Source organism: Bombus huntii, chromosome 18 (assembly GCF_024542735.1).
Source record: "Bombus huntii isolate Logan2020A chromosome 18, iyBomHunt1.1, whole genome shotgun sequence".
Classification (NCBI taxonomy): domain Eukaryota; kingdom Metazoa; phylum Arthropoda; class Insecta; order Hymenoptera; family Apidae; genus Bombus; species Bombus huntii.
This window is the reverse complement of record NC_066255.1, coordinates 4,426,916-4,449,117: the sequence shown is the minus strand read 5'-3', so window position 1 is coordinate 4,449,117 and position 22,202 is coordinate 4,426,916. Positions and strand designations below refer to the sequence as shown.

Below are 22,202 nucleotides of genomic sequence, written 5' to 3'. Positions count from 1 at the left end.
AATTTTATGAAACTTTTTGTTCGATAATTGATGTGCCATATTACATCCGTCACATTCAATGTTATATGGTGTAATTTCTTCAGTTGTGGTGTTATGTAAGTTACGAGGTCATTCCTGTGTTTGGACATGTGTTTGGAATGTAGTGTGTATCTTTCTCTTCGTATGTACATAGTGAGTAGAGACTGTCTGTCTTTCGCTAGAAGAATATTCTGCATATAGTTATTTACTGTTCTTGATATTTGATTTTGGAAATTTAATTTTCGCTTTGCTTGTATCTTCGAGCGTAAGGTGAAATTTATACAGACATATCTAGTAATTTGTTAATCGTACTGTTCGAAATTATTGTGTGTGTGAATATTTCGGTGAATATAAACTACGAAAACCTGTCCTTGATTTTTTATGGTAACAAAGCAGTCTTTTCAGAAGAAACAATATTCATAAATCAGTCCCTTCGCAAAAAGCTAATTCCACGAATCTTGTTAGAAGAAACCAGTTGACGAAACTACGTGTCCCTTCAGGAGAGGTCTAATTTATAGAGGTAGCTTGCAAGAAAAAACCAATCTCACAAAAAGCTTGAGCATTCTTAATTAATCCTCTTTAGAATTCAATTACATTTATGCCTTTTGTAAATATTAATTCTAAAATAACGATGCTAACATTTCTAACCTACAGAGTATCAACAAATAACATAACGCAATTCCCCATTTCAATTAAATATGAAAAATATACTAGAGTCGATCCAAGATCAAACCCGGTAAAACAAACGACAAATTTACCTGAAAAATCCACTGAATTCGTTTCAATACATCCGTTATTTAAATTGCAAAAATCAGTTATGTTTCAACGTCAATTTTTAACACCGTCCATATATCGCAATTTTAGTACGCGACAAGACGACAATACAATTCATTTCAACACCATTGAAAAGTATGGCTGGCTTCGGACAACCGGTTTCCGGCGTGGCGCCACTATGCTTTGGAGAAACAAGGAAATACATATGTATGCACCTTGCTTTTTGTGAGACAGAAGAACTCTGTGTCTCTGTTCTACCAACGTCGCTGTTGCGACGATTTGCCGCAAACCTAAATGGAGTTCGATCAATGGCAACGCGAGCACGTGGTCCTCGATGTTCGCGATCGGAAAATCGTGTTTTCCAAACTATTTCTAGTTTCGCCGGTTCCACTGTCAATCAACGTTTCTTCCTTTGGTTCCGTTTCTCTTCGATTCTCTCCTTTTTTATTGGCAAACACGTGTCACCGAGTATCGTGTTCATCTTCGCTAAGCAAGCTTCTATATCAGCGATACGCGAGCCGGTTTCCCCTTCATATTTGTACAAGACTTCGTGAACATCGGACGTTTTTCTCCTCTCTTTTCGAATAAGAAAATCCTATCGTTGTTTAACTAACAATTGCATTTCTTTAAATGGAAATGTGGTCGTGTCTCCTTTATATTTTCAATTAGCCAGGGAATTTAGGTTTATTGCCGTGGAAACTTGATCGGTCGTTTACGTAAGGATCTGCGACTCTGCTTCATCTTCGAGGAAAATTTCATCGAATACAATCGTTTCACTCAATGATTGGATCAGTCGAAAGGGAGATTCTGTGACTGCCTGTATAAATATTGATCATAGTGTCTCTTGAAGGGAAGCTGTACCAATCTTGTTGATTTAACTACTGATCCTACTTTATCCTCGAGAAAAATTACTTACTTTGATTGTTTGACCATTAATTTTAGCGTTTCTTCGAGGGAAACAGTGTTGATCGCTCGAGTCTGCTTCTTTCTCAAGGTAAATTGTATTTACTATTTACTCGATCAGCTATTTTATTTTCTTTTCCCGGAGAAACCTTGTTTCTCGCCTGTTTGACCATCCGCGCTATTTCTTCTTTGAGATAAACTGCAGCGATTATTCGTGTAATCAACAAATCTACTTTTTCTTTCTTTACGAAGGAAATCGTGTGTTTAACGAAATCTCGCTTGTTTAGTCATTGATTCCGCTAACTTTTCCAAATAAATCGTCAATCATTCGCTCGATTGCCAATTCTAATTTTGCTTCGAAGCAAACTGCGTTGATTATTCGTATAACCTTTTTAATAGAAACTGTTTTTCGCCTATTTTATCGCCAATTTCCTTTTCAAAATAACATGTATTAATTATTCGTTTAATCGCAGATTTTATTTTATTTTATTTCTATTTCTATTTCGTTTTATCATCGATTTTCCGCCGTCTTCAAAGAAACCCACGTGAATTACTTTAATTGCTTTTTCAAACTAATTTTATTTCTTTACTTTTAAATTAAGAAGCAGCAACGAAAATGCTACAATAACGGAAAAATTCTTCGGTTATCTCCACAAGGAACACGAAGGTATCGAACTTAGTGTATTGAGACATTTTGTTCGTTGGAAGTTAGTCGACGACATTTGGAACGGAAAGATACATTTGACATGATTTAGTGTGACGTTGAGAGAGAAAAATGGTTTGATCGAGGGTGCCCTTAATTACTAATTTCATAACTTGCTGTTAATCGATCTGACAGTGATATTAGTGGATGTGGTTGGTAGTGCCTGATTAATCGTGATCGATATTTTGAACAAAGAGCAACGAGAAACGATCAGTTTGGAGTTTCACTTTGACGTCGTGAGACTATCGTTAATTAGACATAGAAGAATCGTTTGGTGACAGATAAGGGTTTCAATTTCTGTATTCATTTTCTTCTATAGACTGAATTTAATTTTTCGCTTTGATAATCGTTTATAAAAGAGAAGCGATAATTATTAGTTCTACCTAAGAATGTTACTAATAAATTAGGAAAAAGAAATTTTGATTGGATTCTTGATAATGAGTGAAAATTAATTTAAAAGATTGTATTTGGAATTTTGAGAATCGATCGAGTCCTCAGTTTCAGTGCAATGTAACGTTATCAGTCGCGTGAGTTTGGCTCATATGTGATTTATGTGCAAGCTAAATGTTTCCAACAAATTGTAGCATATTGATTTCTCAAAGTCCTATATCAAATGTCTTGTAATTATAAGCAATTGTTTCGTTTGGACGATCAAGGGTAATATACTCTATTTTTGATTTTAAAAATGTCGCCATTTGTGTAGACGTACACACGCAAGTATTTATTATGTAGACACGATGGCTCGTAGACACGAACGTTTCTCGTTGTCGTATTTTCCAAACAGGTCAGTTATTTCGAGCACTCGACCACTTTCTCGCTCCTGACAATGACATTAGTCATTCTAATCGATGTCTCGAAATCGATGGTTTTTCTGTCAGCTGTTTCGTTTCCGTGTTTATTCTATATGATAATATTGTTTCACGTATTCGCTTAAATTTAATTGGCAAATGATTAATTTCCCTGAATCCATTTTCAAGTAAACATATCAGTTTAACCTTTTGCTCTATCTGATACGAAAATGAACAATTTGATATAAAAATTTTGCGAAAGATCGATATATTATTTTACTTTTAACTTGGAAATCGTTCTTTTAATTTTTCAATATCTAATTAACCACCTCAGTCCCTAAGACCGTCTGTTTTAACGAATGGTAAATAATCAAATAATTGCGTTGATACATCAGAAGTACCATCTTCTTATATCCCTGATATTAGTGTTAAAACAGGTTTGAAAAACCTTCAATTATTTCATTTATTCTTGGCCTTCGATGGCTTAAAATTTTCTCGGTTATTTTCCAATAGAGTTCAATATATTGATCGAAAACTTAGTTTAGTTAAGCACTGTAACCGGAAGTCACCCTTAAGTCGCCGGGTAAGAGGATTACGAGTAATAAACAAACAATATTAATCAGAAAATTATTCCATTCAATTTTTCTCCTGCATTTAATTAAATATGACAGAGTCAACAAACTTTCCTTCGGTTCTTCTATCTCATTTGCAAATCTATAATATCGATATCCAAACGATAACTCGAACACCATTAACCAGCACTCGAGGCTATTTCTTTCGTCGAAACTTTCCTCAGACATGTAGATATCACGTTGATATCGCCGCGTATACCGAATCAGCCCTTTTTAAAGATGATCTCGCGAGCGTGGTTCGTATGCAATTCAATTTGAACGAGTCGCGTGTCACGATTCACTTGACTCCCGGCACAGTAATTGGCCGGCACTCGAGCAAACACTTACACTTAATTTAACGTTTAACCGAATCGAAAACAAAGCGAACAGTTGCCGGACTTCGCTCGTTCTTTCAGTTCATTTCCGAACGTCTTTCGATCAGCATATCGGGTCTCCTCTTTCATCTCCGTTGCCTTTCAAAATCTAAAATCATAATTGAGACTTTGCTGCTCGAACTATGGAAGGGGAAAACGTGAATGACGGGTAAGATTGTTCCTGCGTTCTGTCAGAAAATAATTTCCTGTTTGTGGGAGAGGAAAGGAGCATTGTAATTGGAATCACAGAATGTGAAACATCAAAGGAACTGCCGAATGACATTTATTTCAAAGACTAGAAGACTGAAAACTTTGTTATACGACTTTTATACTGCTACGCCTGGAAATCAAGGATGGATTCTGTTTCAGCGAAATGAAGGACGAGAAGAGTAACACTATATTGCCCACTGAAGCGACTCGATTGAGACCAAGATTGGAAACTTTCGATGATGTTCTGCCGTATGTCGGTGACTACGGGAGATATCAATGGCTGTTGTTATTGTCGTTACTACCTTATGGCGCGACGTACGCGTTTCTGTATTTCTCGCAATTTTTCATTACGATTATTCCCACGGAACACTGGTGCAGGATAGACGAATTAGTAAACTCGAATTTCACTGAAGAAGAGAGGTAAGTATGTATAATGAAGGAAAGAAAGAAAAGGAGATATACGTAGCAACGAAAGCTCCTTTAAACTTTGAACGATATTTTTGATTGTTCGTAGAAAGTGACTTTAAAATATTGTGAAAAATATGCGAGATATCGCGATTTCTGGAATTTCTCGAATTTTCGAACATTTCGAAAATTATTAGAAAATATTGTAGAAAAATTTCACGATAAGATACAAGATATTTTTGGATTACTCTGTCTGGACTTTGGTTCTTATTTTAATAATTAAAATGATCAATCATCTATCGTATGGGGTGTTTAGGATTAAGATAGCGATTCCAGTGACGAACGTTTATCCTTATTACGAACAATGTCAACGGAAGGACGTAAACTTCACAGAGCTGTTGAAGAGCGATAAGAGCCTGAGCTCATCGGGCTTCCAACCAAACAAAACGATAAAATGTACTCAATGAGAGTATAATTTTACGCAGATTCCATATCCTAGTATAGGAACTGAGGTGAAGTATTCACATCGTTGTCTGAATCGCATGCTTCGAAATTCTTACACTTCTGCTGCGTTCTTTGGGTCATTTCCGATCTACTCTAACCTTGTTATAGTAAATTTCTTAAGTTTAAAGAAAGTATAAGACGATAATTGTTAGTACGGATAATTCCTCGTTCCGATTTTACGCGAACGTTTTTTTCAGAGCATAAAGAACTCTTTCATTCATCGAACTGCGAGCAGAATCGAGATATAAAAATTCGAAGACCGCAGCAGGATTAAAATTATATTCTGAAAAATATGAATCTGGTTTTTCGCTGACTAACTCTTAACCTTGGTGATTAGCTAGATTGGGTATGCGACCGAGAATACCTCGTATCAACGGCGCAGGCCATCTTCTTCTGCAGATCCATCATCGGTGGTTTCCTAGTCGGTTGGATCGCCGATCAGAAGGGTCGTATCCCAGCTTTAATGTTCTGCAATGGTATCGCCCTTTTTGCCTCCATTTTCACTGCCAGCGCAAATAGTTTTTGGTCATTCGCCGTCTGTAGGTTTCTCACTGGACTGGCGTTCGATAACTGTATCAACATTCCTCTGATTATCGGTAAGCCTTCTACGAAGTAGAAAGTGCGAGAGGTTCGACCGATAAGCCAATGTTTCAGTCACGCGAGAGATAACGTTAGTATGAAGTCAATGTTTCTATTACGTGAAAGATGATGTTGCGTGAGAAATTTTTGATGAATTGTTCCTCGAAGATAATTTTGACGTTGCTGTACTCGATTGAACTATACGGTTCGAGTTCTTGATTCAAGAGCTTTTGCCACCACCACAGATGAATATATTGATTTTGTTATTGTTAAAGATCGTTTCATCGATTTTCATGTCGTCGAGGATAGTTATATCTTGATATTCTTAAATCGAGTTATACAAGGTGGTTGGTAACTGGTGGTACAAGCGGAAAGAAGTCGAAAATATAGAATACAAATTTTTTTTTTAATTCTTCCATCGAGACAACGATCTACAGTGAGATCTGTTATAACGAGACGCGATAAAGTGCAACTGTCCTCCCACTAACCACTTTCTCTCGAGGGCGGTTGAGACCCTTCGTTTAACCAATTAGAAACGAAGCCTATTCCCTCACTCTCCTAAATAACATCGGCACCAACAAATCCGATGGTCCCGTGCACTAGACACACCCATCCTTAGCTTTCCTCCGACACATCATCGTCTCCCAAGACGGTACTGATTTTACATCCTTCGAGCGGGTAGACACACCCGCAGATCAGTCACTCATTCATCTGCTACATACGCACCAGTGTAACTGCCTTCGTTATAAGTTGTGGAATAAACGGTGAAATATAACTTACTATACTGTGTCATATTCATTCAACCACCTTTGTTATCTTAACCGAAACAGAGGAACGACTACTTCGCGGCGTCGATTCACCGAATCGTAGCGAGAATTTACGCCTCTCGCTGACGCGTTTTCCTCGCGACCGCGTCTCTCCGCGAACGGTCGTAACACTGAGCATTTTCAAAATTAACTCATTATCTATCAATTTTTCTTCTAAAATTTGTATATAATTCTATAAATTATTTACTGCTTTTTCCATTGGATTTAAACAGAACAATTTCGGAAGAATATCGAACATTATGTTAACATCCTTTGTATTAAAAAAAATTCCTGCTTAAAAAGATCCTACAACTTTCATTTTATAATCTCAATTGGGTATGATGGTAGCTAATGAACGCTTAGCAATTAATTGTTTTAATGCATTCCATTTTATGAATGATCAGTAATTACGGATTCAAGGATACTTATTAGAAGTAATATTCTTATTATATCTAAATATATCAAATAGAGATATTTCTCGTATTAATACTGAAAGATCATAAAAAAGAAAATATCATAAAAGAATTTCAATCTTGATGTTTCATTAGAATAATATATATATATATGTATGTATATATTTAAATTAAATAACAGAGATCTCAGAGTTTTCAAAGCATTCAACGTGTTGATGCATAAATGGATGATGAAAAAAAGCCACGTTGATCGAGCGAACGCAAAATACACTTCGGTTTAAAAGTCGATCGAAACTCTCATTTCAAGTGTCGGCGATTTATGAATCACCTATATTGATACAAAGGCGATTCGTAATAAAGGAGACAAGTTGAAAGCTTGACAATGCGCGGAGACAGCTCTCTTTTTGTGTTTCGAGTCTCGTGGCAATCCTTTGTTATTCACTGTATTTCATAGTTAAATCAATTCAACTAGAGTATTCCTTCAACGAGAAAAGAAAAAAAAGAGCAAGAAGAAAAAGATATAGATCTTTCTTTTCGATTTTTAAAGCGTAAGATGCATAAATACTATGGTATATTATTTCCTTATATATCGCTTCCTTTAATACATATATCCAATACTGAATTTAATTGTACATTTACATAAGATACTTGAATCGTTTCTCATTTCCAACACTTTACCGACGTTATAGTACGCGAAATAATTACATCGCAATATGTGAACGCAACGTACTTTAAATGCCGCGTTCTTAATTCTTTAAATTTCTTCACATTTTTATACAGTCATTCCAATTGAAAAAAGATACACTTTAAAGAAAATTATCTTGTGTGCAACAAAGCTACTTCATCGATGAAGCGTCAATTAATTGCTTAAACGTATACTTTGTGTAATTTGACGATTCTTGTCTCTTTCACTGCAATAATCGATACTTCCTCCTAGTTTCTCTCAATAGCTCTCCAATCTCAATACGTTCGTAATATCTTAACATCTAACATCACACGCACACGTTTAATAACTATATTTACAACAAATTTGGCAAGTTTCACGCCACTGGCAATTTCATGTCACTGACAAGTTTCATGTCATTGACAAGTTTCATGCCATTGACAAGTTTCATGCCACTGGTAAGTTTTACCCTACTGGCAAGTTTCGCGCCGTCGCCAAATCTAACCACTATAACCTAGTACAATCCATTTTTTGAACACTGCCAGTAAACGCTGGATTTGAAAGGCCTTTCTTCTTTCTATAAGATTTTTTCAGCATTTTGCTCCTGTCAAATTGAAATAAACGATTATTAGTAAATTTATATTGACATAAGGCAGAGGAAGAATATTATAGAATCTATACTTACGAGGATATACACGGAACCCACCAGAAACTTTGTTCCTTGCCGAAGTCGTTACCCTCCTGTAGGGTTTCTGGTAATTCCTGGTTCAACGTTTCTGGCAAGCCAAGGGTCAGGAAGGCGTGTCCAAAAGACAGCAAACCGAGGGTAACCAGCGATAAAGATGGATCAATGTCAGCCTAAATTAAATGAAAAATATTCTCCCTTTTATACGCTTCCCTTTATACCTCTTTTAGAAGTAATAGCGATTAATTCCGCTTTCCGCTAATTCCTTAATTTCCCTTCGATTTTCGGGAAATAAATGGATACTTCCATAAGTTCATTTTCAGTAATAACATTACACAAATAGTAGTATACTTTGATGTAAATTTATAATTCAAAACAGAATAACTTACACATTAATCAAGAGTGTCCTCGCAAATATTCCTCTTCGTATTTTCTGTATACTTAATATTCTTTTAAATATTAATAAAGAATATTGGTTAAAGACAGAATTTGAAGAAGTTGTCAATATACAAAGGATCATTGATGTTACCTGTATAACGAGATTTTGTAAACATTCGTTTCATTTAGAAACGAAGCTATAGTGTAGTATCGCAAACCTGTAAATAATTACAAACAATAGAAAAGTTACATTTCCTTCGCAAAAAAACGAAACGGAGGAAAATATATCGAAAATCTATCTTGTTTCCGTGATTCGTAAGATCGCAAGAAGAATCCATGGCCGACAAGGAACATAATTTTTCTACAAATTAAACCAACTTAAATAAACGTATTTCAATAACAGATAATATTAGTCGTAAATTAAAAAAGAGGTTGAGTAATTTTCGGATCGTAGAAATACGATGTCGTTAACAAAAATTTCGATTCACTTATCAGATAAATAATGTAAGGTCCCAAAATGTGGGCGATATAACCGATGATATGGATTAAAAACACGCCCTGAGCTCTCACCACAGTCGGCGGTATTTCCGCTGCATATTGAAAACCAATATTCGCGGCGATATTCACCCCAAGACGCGCTATAATCGCCATGGCAACCATTGTCGAACCTTGAATAAGTTGAGAAATATGTAAATGCCACGATCGCCGCATTCCACGCACGATACATACACCCGATGCGCGCATGGTCCAATTAAAAATTAAATGTCATCCCTGTCGAGTATGTGACGTTGAGAAATAAATGTCAATCGTTAATGGAATAGGATTTAAAGGCGAAAAAGAAAAAGAAAAGAAGAGAAGAGGAATATTTGTATAAAAAGATTTTATAAGATTCGATTATTATTAATACTAAGTAAAATGACCGGATTGTATAATTGTAAATTCTCTATAATATGATTTTAAATAATACGGGTCTATATTATTATGTCGTTCAAGTCTGTTGTCTATAAACGATAAAAGAGAATTCGAAGGAAAGTTTTGTTGCAAGATGAGGAAATAAAAATAGTAAATTGTTTTATAACTGCAACGTTCTATTCTAAATACGGATTAAAAAATGTCTATTTTCCACTCCTTAATGTCCTTGAAAACGCGGATATCCCCTAACGCTACCGCTTATCTCCTTACTATCTAACAAAAACATTATTCTTGCATCAAGCACGAGCTTTCATTTCTCAATCTCCCAAAGCTTTCACTGGAGAAGCTTCAGAAAAGCGCTTTTTAAAACGACCGTCGATCGATAAAATCGGATTTTTTCTATAAAATTCACCCCCGCTTTCTCACTGCTATTCACACGTTCCTGCTATTTTATTGAATAATATCGATTGACAAGTCATTTATCAAGAAATAAAAAAAAAAAAAAAGAAAAAATGTTACCAGAGGGGGTAGCGATGGCAACGAAGGAGAAAATGCCACAGAGGAACATCGATGCGAAACCCATCCATCGTCTGCCCCATCTGTCGAGGAAAAAGGCGAGTAGAACAGCGGCCGGAAGTTCCGTGAGGGACGCTAAAGAGAACGACGTGAAAACGTCGGGGTCCAGAAGTTTCATGTTCCAAACGTGGCCGTCGAACACCCACACCATCAGCAACCTAGAAAAGAATCAGCCGAGTCATACATAAATCACGCTGGACTTCAAGATCGTTTATTAATCCTTCGCATACTCGTTCCCTCGCGTTTGACGAATTCAAAGTCGATTTTCTCGAAAACAAAGCCTCGAACGAAAAATTTTTATTCTATATTTTCGACTTCTTTTTTCGCGTAGAATCACCCCCTTTCCGCTTGTACCACCAGTTACCAACCACTCTGTATATTCGTTCGAAATGAAAATTATCACAAAATTTTCAACACGTAATTCGTTTAAATACGTTAGAAGCAAAACACGTGCATTATGTAGCGCTTTTTGTTATACGGACCAGCTCAAACTCGGAACATTCACGTTTGCAGAGTAAACGGATTAATTTAAAATCGGAATTATATTTATAATCTTACAATTATCCTACAATTATGTTGATGGTATCGTTCATTCGGCTCGTCATCAATTGCTCCATATTAATAATAACCGGTTTCACTCGATAAATCTTCCATGTTCTATTACTGCAACATAAAGAATAATCGTCGTTAAGTATCTTGATATAATAATCAGTTATTCCGAGAGTCATCGACGATCAATTATCCCGCAGTGCTCGAATATATGGCTGTTTCGAAACGAACGTTGGTCGTGAATATCGCCTTTGGCGTATACTTCGCAGTGGCCAGTACAATTTTACCATGGATAGCCTATTATATCGCGAACTGGAGATATTTTACTTACGTTACTGCCATACCGCTGTTATCTGTCGCTATCACACCGTGGATTCTTCCCGAGAGCGCCCGGTAAGTAAACTCCTAATCGTTCGATTATTCGAATTCTCAACTTGCGCTTTGAGATTTATGCAAATTTACTTATCGATCCATATCACTCGTATTTGCTCTGTTCAAGCTGGTACGTTTCCAACGGGATGATGGACAAGGTTGTTGAGAAACTACGGAGAACAGCTAGGATCAATCGCAGAAATCCAGACTCGCGTATTTGCAATATATTCGTCGTAAGTTCGATCAAATAGAATTCTAGAAAGCTTACGCGAAATCATACGGTACAGTACTTGAATCTGTGCTGACAGATATATTTGATTCACGTCGAAAACACACAGACTCGCGAATGTATTTTAACATGCATAGACAGGTTTTAAAAATGAAACGCGATGAAAAATGAAATATGAAATGAAACTTGACTGTCGCGATTCCATTGTGGTATTATATCGATCTCGTACAAAATTTGAAGTAAATCTGGGAATTTATATAGAAATTATAAAATATTTACAATTTACAGTAAGTACAATCGGGGATAAAAATAAGCTGCTATAGTTAATGGAAATAGATGTGAAGAAAGTATAATCAAATTAGTATCAGCCTCATATACTTGAGTTTTATTTATTATATTTCCTTCTAATAATATGCAGATAGTTCAGCAAATGATTGAAATGAATTTTCACATTTTCTCCACTAATCCACTTAGTTTTGTTCCCGACTGTATTTCGGATCAGAAAAGTATTTAATCAACCAACCACCCATTATATTAATAAATCTCGATATCAAAAGCCATGCCGACTAATTCCATAAAACAGAATGCAAAGTGCCACTCTTCGTGCTATCTATTAATTTTTTTTTTTTTTATTTATTTGTTGAAATTACAATCAATTCTCGCGTTGAGAATTTTCAGTAATTTTTCTGGCGTGGCGCAGTGACATGGCTGTTTATTTACAATAAGTTAATACTCATTATAGATAGATATAATTTATAATCTATGAGTATTATAAGTAAGTGCATATGCTTGATTTGGATAATTAAATGAATCTAACGTTTAGGTCTAGCGGGTAGTGCCTCTTCAGCCTGCGAATCTGGTCCGTCGTATCGAGTAGTCCAGTGATTAGGGGGTTTCGGTGTTTGTTGATTCTTTTGCTGTATCTGTTGCTATATTTTGCTATTTCCTCTTTGACGGTGGGTATCTTGAGGTCGCGGTGTATTGTTTCATTGGTTACATACCAAGGTGCGTCAATTAGGGATCTTAGCGTTTTCGATTGAAAGCGTTGGAGTATTTCGATGTTGGAGTTACTTGCTGTTCCCCATAGTTGGATTCCGTAGGTCCAGACAGGTTTTATTACGGTCTTGTAGAGGGTAATTTTATTCTGTAAGTTTAGTTTGGAGCGTCGGCCCGTGAGCCAATAGAGTTTTTTTAGTTTGTCCTTTAGTTGTTTCCTTTTATCTGAGATGTGTGTCTTCCACGTTAGTCTCCTGTCCAGGGTCATGCCCAGGTATCGGACTGTGTCCCTGCTAGGAACTGTTGCATTGTTGATGGTGACCTGGGGGCAGGTTTGTTTTCGGAGCGTGAAGGTTACATGTGAGGATTTCTTTTCGTTGACTTTGAAGCCCCATTTGTGAAACCACTTTTCCATGGAGTCGAGACTTCGCTGGAGAGTGGATGAGGCTATTACCGGGTCTGCGTGGGAAGCTAATAGCGCTGTGTCGTCTGCAAATGTCGCTATTGTTATGTCGTTTGATATAGGTAGGTCGGCAGTGTAGATGGAGTACAGTAGGGGTCCGAGGACACTACCTTGGGGTATGCCGGCTTCTATTGGGAATGTTGCGGAAGTGGCGTCTAGGTATTTAACCATGAATTGTCTATTGGTTAGGTATGATTTTAGGATGGAGAAGTAGGGGTGGGGTAGGATCTTTTTAAGTTTGTATAGTAGCCCTTCATGCCATACTTTATCGAATGCCTGTTGGATGTCTAGGAAAACCGCTGAGCAATATTCTTTCTTTTCGAGTGATTGACTGATCGTATGCGTTAAGCGGTGGATTTGCTCTACTGTAGAATGATGTTTTCGGAAGCCGAATTGGTGATCTGGGAGTGTTTTCAAGTTCTCTAGGATTGGAAGGAGTCGGTTCGTGAGCATCTTCTCGAATAGTTTGGACAGGGTAGGTAAAAGACTGATTGGGCGATAGGAGCAGGTTTCGTGTATCGGTTTACCGGGTTTAGGGATGAGGGTAATCAATGAGATTTTCCAAGCCTTAGGATAGTGTTCCAGGCGAAGGATAGCATTAAAAATCGATGTGATGAGTGCTATCCCTTTTGTGGGAAGTTCCTTGATTGCTCTATTGCCTATTATGTCGTGTCCTGCTGCTTTCTTGGGGTTAAGGCGACTGATTGTTTCTATAGTCTCAGCAGAGGAGAAGGGTTCGATAGGAGGGGACATTTGGAAGGGGGTGTGTAGGTATTCAGTAACGTCCGCGGCGGCTTGGGGGGAATGGGGTTTGAATACTTTTGACAAGTGTTTTGCAAACAGGTCGGCTTTTTCTATAGGGCTTCGCGCCCATCCACCTTGCGGACGGCGGATAGGTCGTTTTTATAGTTGGTTAAGGTTCTGGTTAGCTTTCTAGTTGCGTTGTTAAGTTTTCGTTTGTCCTCCGGTGTTCTGTGGGTCTGCCATACTCTTCTTAGTCTACGTTTTTCTGCTATTTTTTTTAGTATGAATTGTGGATATTCTTGTTTGCTGTTGGTTGGCTTTGTCGGTGTGGAGAGGCGGATTGCGTTTATTATGCTCGTGTTTAAGTATTCCGTGGCTGCTTCGATTTCTTCCTTTGTTTTTAGTGGGGTGAAGGCTGAGGTTGAGTGTGTAAAGACTTCTCTGAAGAGCTGCCAATTGGTGTGTTGGTTGTGAATGGAGCCATTAGGTGTACTCTCGATGATTGTTGAACTGACTGTTGCTATCACGGGAGAATGATCAGAGGAGAGATCGGCCGAGGAGTTGATCTGGACGTGTCTTGATGGGATATTTTTAGTTATGAAGAAGTCGAGAAGGTCGGGTATTTTGTTGGTGTCAGTGGGCCAGTATGTGGGTTCGTATGTGTTGAGGTAGTTGAGGTTGTTGTTTATTATGCTGTTTAAGAGGTTTTTGCCTCTTGCTGTAACCAGTCTGCTGCCCCATTGGATGTGCTTGGCGTTATAGTCTCCTCCAACTATGAATCTGTTGCCCAGGGTGTCCAGGAAGTTATCAAAGTCTTCTTTGGCGATGGAGTGTCTGGGAGGGCAGTATACTGCTGAGGTGGTGATTGAGCCATGACAGTCTTCTATTGCTACGTTTGTTGCTTGGAGGTAGTCTTTCTGGAATGGTGGGAGTTCGTAGTGCTTAATACTTGCTTTGATTATTATTCCGGTGCCACCGTGGGCCTTTCCGCTGGGGTGTTGAGTATGGTAGAATTTGTAACCATTTATTTTCAGGTAGCTCTTGTCGGTGAAGTGGGTTTCCGATACGAGCATTACGTCGATTTGCTGGTGTTTTAAGAAGAGTTCTAGTTCACGTTTGTGTTGCGCTAGACCGTTGGCGTTCCAGAGAGCTATGCGCCTTGGTTTTATTTTGAGTCGGGGCGTGCTAATTTTTCCACGATGAGTGTTAGTAGCGATAGCAAGTGATTTATTTGCTCCGATTGTTTCTCTATTAGCTTTTCGAGCCTTGAGGAGTTGTCTGCGTTTGGTGGGTTGGGGACACTGTTTTGGGGAAGGTTCCTTTGGCTGTTCGGGATATTTTGGATGCCTTGTACTGCTTGGGCATAGGAGGTTGAGGTGGAGATGAAATTGGTAGGACTGGGTGTTTGGTTGGTTGAGGGGGTTGGGGTAGTCGAGAATTTCGGCGGGCTGGTTGTTTGGTTGGATACCTCTTTTGCTCTGAGCTTAGGGTACCTGTTCGTGTATAGTGTTTTATATGCTGGGCAGCCTTTGTAGTTGGCAGGGTGGTTCCCTTGGCAGTGGATGCATTTCGCTGGGGTTTCCGGTGATTTGGCGCACTGGTCAGTGGAGTGAGAGCCTGCGCATTTAACGCAGCGGAAAGTATGGTTGCAGTATTTCTGCGTATGACCGTACCTTTGGCACCTTTTGCACTGCACTATTTCTTTTTTCACGAGTGGTGGTTCGATCTTTACTATCGCGTTCATTATTCGACTGACGCTGTATATTTCCTTATTATTCGGTTTTTGTTTAATGTCTAGGAAGAATAAGGATAACGGGTCTTTCGAGACTCTATGCCTTATGTTACTTACGTTGATGACTTCGTGGCCAAGTTTTGAGAGTTCGTTTTTTAGTTCGTCTATGTCTGCTGAGTGGTGTATGTTTCGTAGGACCACCCGGAAAGGCCTTTCCTGTTTGAGTTGGTAGGTGCATTATGTAGCGCTTTTTGTTATACGGACCAGCTCAAACTCGGAACATTCACGTTTGCAGAGTAAACGGATTAATTTAAAATCGGAATTATATTTATAATCTTACAATTATCCTACAATTATGTTGATGGTATCGTTCATTCGGCTCGTCATCAATTGCTCCATATTAATAATAACCGGTTTCACTCGATAAATCTTCCATGTTCTATTACTGCAACATAAAGAATAATCGTCGTTAAGTATCTTGATATAATAATCAGTTATTCCGAGAGTCATCGACGATCAATTATCCCGCAGTGCTCGAATATATGGCTGTTTCGAAACGAACGTTGGTCGTGAATATCGCCTTTGGCGTATACTTCGCAGTGGCCAGTACAATTTTACCATGGATAGCCTATTATATCGCGAACTGGAGATATTTTACTTACGTTACTGCCATACCGCTGTTATCTGTCGCTATCACACCGTGGATTCTTCCCGAGAGCGCCCGGTAAGTAAACTCCTAATCGTTCGATTATTCGAATTCTCAACTTGCGCTTTGAGATTTATGCAAATTTACTTATCGATCCATATCACTCGTATTTGCTCTGTTCAAGCTGGTACGTTTCCAACGGGATGATGGACAAGGTTGTTGAGAAACTACGGAGAACAGCTAGGATCAATCGCAGAAATCCAGACTCGCGTATTTGCAATATATTCGTCGTAAGTTCGATCAAATAGAATTCTAGAAAGCTTACGCGAAATCATACGGTACAGTACTTGAATCTGTGCTGACAGATATATTTGATTCACGTCGAAAACACACAGACTCGCGAATGTATTTTAACATGCATAGACAGGTTTTAAAAATGAAACGCGATGAAAAATGAAATATGAAATGAAACTTGACTGTCGCGATTCCATTGTGGTATTATATCGATCTCGTACAAAATTTGAAGTAAATCTGGGAATTTATATAGAAATTATAAAATATTTACAATTTACAAGTACAATCGGGGATAAAAATAAGCTGCTATAGTTAATGGAAATAGATGTGAAGAAAGTATAATCAAATTAGTATCAGCCTCATATACTTGAGTTTTATTTATTATATTTCCTTCTAATAATATGCAGATAGTTCAGCAAATGATTGAAATGAATTTTCACATTTTCTCCACTAATCCACTTAGTTTTGTTCCCGACTGTATTTCGGATCAGAAAAGTATTTAATCAACCAACCACCCATTATATTAATAAATCTCGATATCAAAAGCCATGCCGACTAATTCCATAAAACAGAATGCAAAGTGCCACTGTTCGTGCTATCTATTAATGACGAATAAAATGAAAATAAAATTTCTTTTCAGTGTGTTATGAATTTTGAACTGTGTAAGGGCTAAAGGCACGACTCGTATTATATCTTTCGTTAATTATTCTCGAAATAAATTCTTGCAGAGTAACATGGAGGCACCGGACAAAATTCAAGAATCAGCGACGCTGCTCGATCTGTTCAAAACGCCACGGTTGGCGAGAAACACTATTCTTCTAGTTGCATTCTGACAAGTATAAGATACGAGTTCATGTTGCGAGAAAACCTTCATAAATAACCGATACAATCTTGTAGGTGTTTCACCCTGATCTCGTTCGACGGTCACGTGTATTCATTAAAACTTATCCAGAGCTCGGTGTTCGTGTCGTTCTTGATCGCCTGTGCCACAGAACTTCCAGCTGGGTTATTACTCGCCCTGTTGCTCGACCGATGGGGTCGTAGACTCTGCGGATTTCTCACGATGGCAATGACCTGTGTGCTCAGTATCGCTGAACTTATGCTGCATTCCAGTAAATATATCGATCTGTTTATTAAAGTAAAATTAAAACGATTATAATGACGTATTATTGAGAAAAATCTGAAATTAAGTTGATGATGAATGTAAAAGAATTTTGGCAACTTCGAAGGTATTAATCTTGGAAAATAATTATTTTGATGGAACTAGAATTTAGGAATTATTAGGAATTAATTTAGTGGCGAAATTGAAAGAGGTGTGCACATTTTAGAAGCAATAATTTTCTATATGTTGGTTTTCTAGAATTTGGAGATTTATAGAAGTTTAAAGTTTTGTGTGAAATTTTAATTTGATTTTGATTAAGCTTCGATCGGACTATATTTTTAATTAAACTTACAATCAAGTATTGTGTACCCAGGATTAATTTTGTATTTTTTAATTTATTCCCCAGTGCTCGCGAAATTAGTAATGTCAATATTGTCGCGATTCTGTCTGAACATGGCAGCCAATGTTGGTCTTCAGTATGCAGCAGAACTTCTGCCCACGCCAGTCAGATCGCAGGGCGTATCTTTCATTCATATTTTCGGAATAGTTGCACACTCTTTGGCGCCATATATCACTGACTCGGTAAATAAATATTTATACTACTATTGTTGTTACAACATTTTTGAAACACCGCTAAGTACATCCACGTTCAACTTCTCTTTAATTTATTCCAAAAGATACAATAAGCGCTATTAGAAATTATGAAAAAGTTCTCATGTAAATTTTCTCATGAAAATGTAAAATAGTTTTTTTCTTACCTTAAAACAAGTTGTTTCCTGAAGAAGTTAAATATTATAAAAATCTGATCAAAATATTTCTCACTTTCTAGAAAGCCCGTTTTGGAAGTTGCAACCAACTCTTTTCTTTAACTGATCTTTAATCAAAAAATTGAAATTTAAAATAAAAAATGATGGAATAACTTAAGATATGAAACTATATTGGTTGAAACTTTCTAATGAAACTTTTTAAATGAGAAATACTTTGACCAGATTTTCATGGTATTTAACCTTTGCTCATATAAATTAATATTTGTTCATTAGGCTGCAATTTGGGAGGGATTTCCAATGCTCATTATCAGCACGGTGTCCTTTTTTTGGCGCTGCACTGGTTTTGTTCCTGCCGGAAACTGTCGGCCAGAATCTTCCTCAGACTATCAAGCAAGGCGAAGAATTCGGAAGGGACCAACATTTCTGGTCGTTGCCTTGCTACCATAAGACACACTTCAATGGACATCAACACTATCACTCCTGTGAACGATAATTATCTGATTTTTAATAATAATTCAATTAAAAAACACGAAGGAGGATTCGTGTTTTTTTAGAAGTAACAATATTACAAGCGGATCAGTCTGACGATTTTTGTACGAGAAAAAATCGGAACATATTATTTTTCTATTCTCCTACATTAATTTTTATTTTTATCGTTTACGTTTAAGAATTTGTAAGCCTTAATTCTAAAAAGAGCGAGCTTAGAAATCGTGTTCCTATATAATTTTTATTATTATCTTTTAAGAGCTTTTATAATTTTAATGCTAATTTTCACTTGCGTTACGCACGTTCGAATCGTTCAGCGGTTGGTGCTAATTTGATATTCAAAGATATTACGTAGAATAATATCGAAAATGTTACGTAAATTAATAATTACGTAATTTATTAAGTACGTAAATAATAAATTAGGGAGATTTAAATTTTTGATTCCTTTAATGTTTTTAACATTTTTCACTGGAATATATTGGACAAAATCTTATTTAAAAAAATAGTACGTTTAGATAATTTGTCTTTGTGAAAAGAAACAGTTTTATATCTTTTGAACGATTATCCACGTATTTTTAACGATTATTTATCTATTCGCTATTTTTTTTTGTACGATTTTAAATAACGTACAATATTAATAAAATCCAAGCTTGAAGACTTTTTAAATTATAGTTATAATTTCTTCAGCACCAACTGCTGGACTTTTATTTATCTAAAACGAGTTGTGCGTACATTTAAAAAAAAATAACTCTAATTGACTGTTTCTATGGTTTAGGAAGAAGAAAAAAAGAAAGGAAAGAATATTGTAAGCAAATCGTGCCATCGTATGACGATCAGTGTTCGTCGTTGTGCCAATAACAACGCAATCAATCTGAAGAAACCTATTCATAGTATTCATAATCATCACTCACGTATACATACGCGTATACACTCACGTCCATAAGATTGATTCACCGAATAAAACTTCCATAAACCTTAATATAAGAAACAATTCTACTTTTTATTTGCACACACATCGACGAATCCCCCGAACAAAAATAAACTGCTAAATATCTCTATAATTAAATACATTAATGCTCGATGATCCTCGTTCATCATTATACGTCTAATCTAACTCCATCCTATAATTAGGAGTTCTACGATAACGATCACTTATGTTACAATGTATTAACCCTTAACAGCCGAACTTAATTATAATTAATTATAGAAAATGAAATGCTTCATTATACGGATATTTGAAGTAATATTCTGTATTATACAGGGTGTCTGGTAATTGATACTGTGATAACCAGTGGTTAGTTAATGTGGTTAATAACCAGTGGTTAGTTAATGTGGTTAATAACCAGTGGTACAGGATAATACTATGTGAAAGGATCTGTTGAAAATATAGAACGAGAGATTTTCGTACGACGTTCGAGAGAATGAAATTCTGAAGCTTTGTCAACTCGTGTTCACACGACATTCACGAAACATATTCAAAATTTATTTTCTCGAAAATACGAAGAATCATCAGTTACGAAACACTCTGTACTATATCACATTATTATATCACTATCGTATTGATAAGAAATGTCGATATTATAACTCCTTAAGACTCCCTTAATATTTATTTGCGATTCAGCTTAATATGTATTGGCCCTGTGTAGTTTCAAGATTAAAAATATAAAAGAATTCATTCCTGATTACGATATCGTACGTGATTTACAAAATCATCGACCGTCAAGGGTTAAATGAGAATTCTCTCGTCCAGAATTATTTTACAGACGATCGAATTATTATCCATTGTATCACGAGGATCGAACTAACTTGTAGCCTTGAACAATTATGTACAGTTGAATCTCTAGCGTAGGAATATTTCAAAGAATCTCAGGTTTTGAGGAACGATAGCTGATACTTGCAACGAACAATAGTATATCTTTTTAATCGGTAACTGAAAGCAGGGGCTAGTCTCATAAGTACGCGAATGATTCTAACGATCGAATGATTCTAGTTGCTAGAATCATTGTTTAAAGGTGGTATAACGGAGATTGTGCGCTTAAGACGAACAGGTCGGAGGATCTAAAGGAACGAGATTGGAAATATTCGCGTCTCTTCACGAATCAGAATTTTACTATTTCTAATTGAACACGTGACGGAGTTTCGATCTGTTTCAAGTAACATTTAAACCTGAGTGTTACGCCGGGCGACTCTCTGCCTGGCCCAGGTCACACACCGCGGACCAGACGGACACCAGATGTCCGCTCTTCCGCACGGCGTACCCTCAATAGCCTTAAGCATCCGTCATAAACCCGAGTCACTTGCCTGCTAAGGTCCTTCAAACAAACATCTGTTTTCGAGGAATTTCTCGAGACTATTGTCTACCACGGCTTAACTAAGGAAAGTTGGTTTTTCGCACGTACGCTGCAACTGTCCTCCCACTAACCACTTTCTCTCGAGGGCGGTTGAGACCCTTCGTTTAACCAATTAGAAACGAAGCCTATTCCCTCACTCTCCTAAATAACATCGGCACCAACAAATCCGATGGTCCCGTGCACTAGACACACCCATCCTTAGCTTTCCTCCGACACATCATCGTCTCCCAAGACGGTACTGATTTTACATCCTTCGAGCGGGTAGACACACCCGCAGATCAGTCACTCATTCATCTGGTACATACGCACCAGTGTAACTGCCTTCGTTATAAGTTGTGGAATAAACGGTGAAATATAACTTACTATACTGTGTCATATTCATTCAACCACCTTTGTTATCTTAACCGAAACAGAGGAACGACTACTTCGCGGCGTCGATTCACCGAATCGTAGCGAGAATTTACGCCTCTCGCTGACGCGTTTTCCTCGCGACCGCGTCTCTCCGCGAACGGTCGTAACACTGAGCATTTTCAAAATTAACTCATTATCTATCAATTTTTCTTCTAAAATTTGTATATAATTCTATAAATTATTTACTGCTTTTTCCATTGGATTTAAACAGAACAATTTCGGAAGAATATCGAACATTATGTTAATATCCTTTGTATTAAAAAAAATTCCTGCTTAAAAAGATCCTACAACTTTCATTTTATAATCTCAATTGGGTATGATGGTAGCTAATGAACGCTTAGCAATTAATTGTTTTAATGCATTCCATTTTATGAATGATCAGTAATTACGGATTCAAGGATACTTATTAGAAGTAATATTCTTATTATATCTAAATATATCAAATAGAGATATTTCTCGTATTAATACTGAAAGATCATAAAAAAGAAAATATCATAAAAGAATTTCAATCTTGATGTTTCATTAGAATAATATATATATATATGTATGTATATATTTAAATTAAATAACAGAGATCTCAGAGTTTTCAAAGCATTCAACGTGTTGATGCATAAATGGATGATGAAAAAAAGCCACGTTGATCGAGCGAACGCAAAATACACTTCGGTTTAAAAGTCGATCGAAACTCTCATTTCAAGTGTCGGCGATTTATGAATCACCTATATTGATACAAAGGCGATTCGTAATAAAGGAGACA

At 36.9% G+C, this 22,202-nt stretch overlaps 2 long non-coding RNA genes and 1 pseudogene across 3 annotated transcripts in view; 1 reads left to right on the top strand and 2 right to left on the bottom strand.

Moving 5' to 3' along the window:
- Window positions 1–2,168: 2,168 nt before the first annotated feature.
- Window positions 2,169–22,202, bottom strand: part of LOC126875530 (uncharacterized) — a 31,277-nt gene continuing 11,243 nt past the window's right edge. Inside the window, exons 6-7 of the long non-coding RNA XR_007693527.1 lie at window positions 10,862–10,966; window positions 2,169–5,860 (exon numbers count right to left, since the gene is read on the bottom strand). This is a non-coding gene — a long non-coding RNA (uncharacterized LOC126875530). The remainder of the gene's footprint in view (window positions 5,861–10,861; window positions 10,967–22,202) is intronic.
- LOC126875526 (carcinine transporter-like) lies at window positions 4,200–20,368 on the top strand (annotated as a pseudogene).
- LOC126875534 (uncharacterized) lies at window positions 7,233–10,500 on the bottom strand. 2 transcript variants are annotated; one of them, XR_007693531.1, is made up of 4 exons: window positions 10,247–10,500; window positions 8,827–9,483; window positions 8,438–8,610; window positions 7,233–8,356 (listed from the first exon to the last, which is right to left on the bottom strand). It is a non-coding gene; the product is annotated as an uncharacterized LOC126875534 (long non-coding RNA). The 2 variants fall into 2 exon arrangements; XR_007693532.1 differs by lacking the exon at window positions 8,827–9,483 and having other exon boundaries at window positions 10,247–10,486.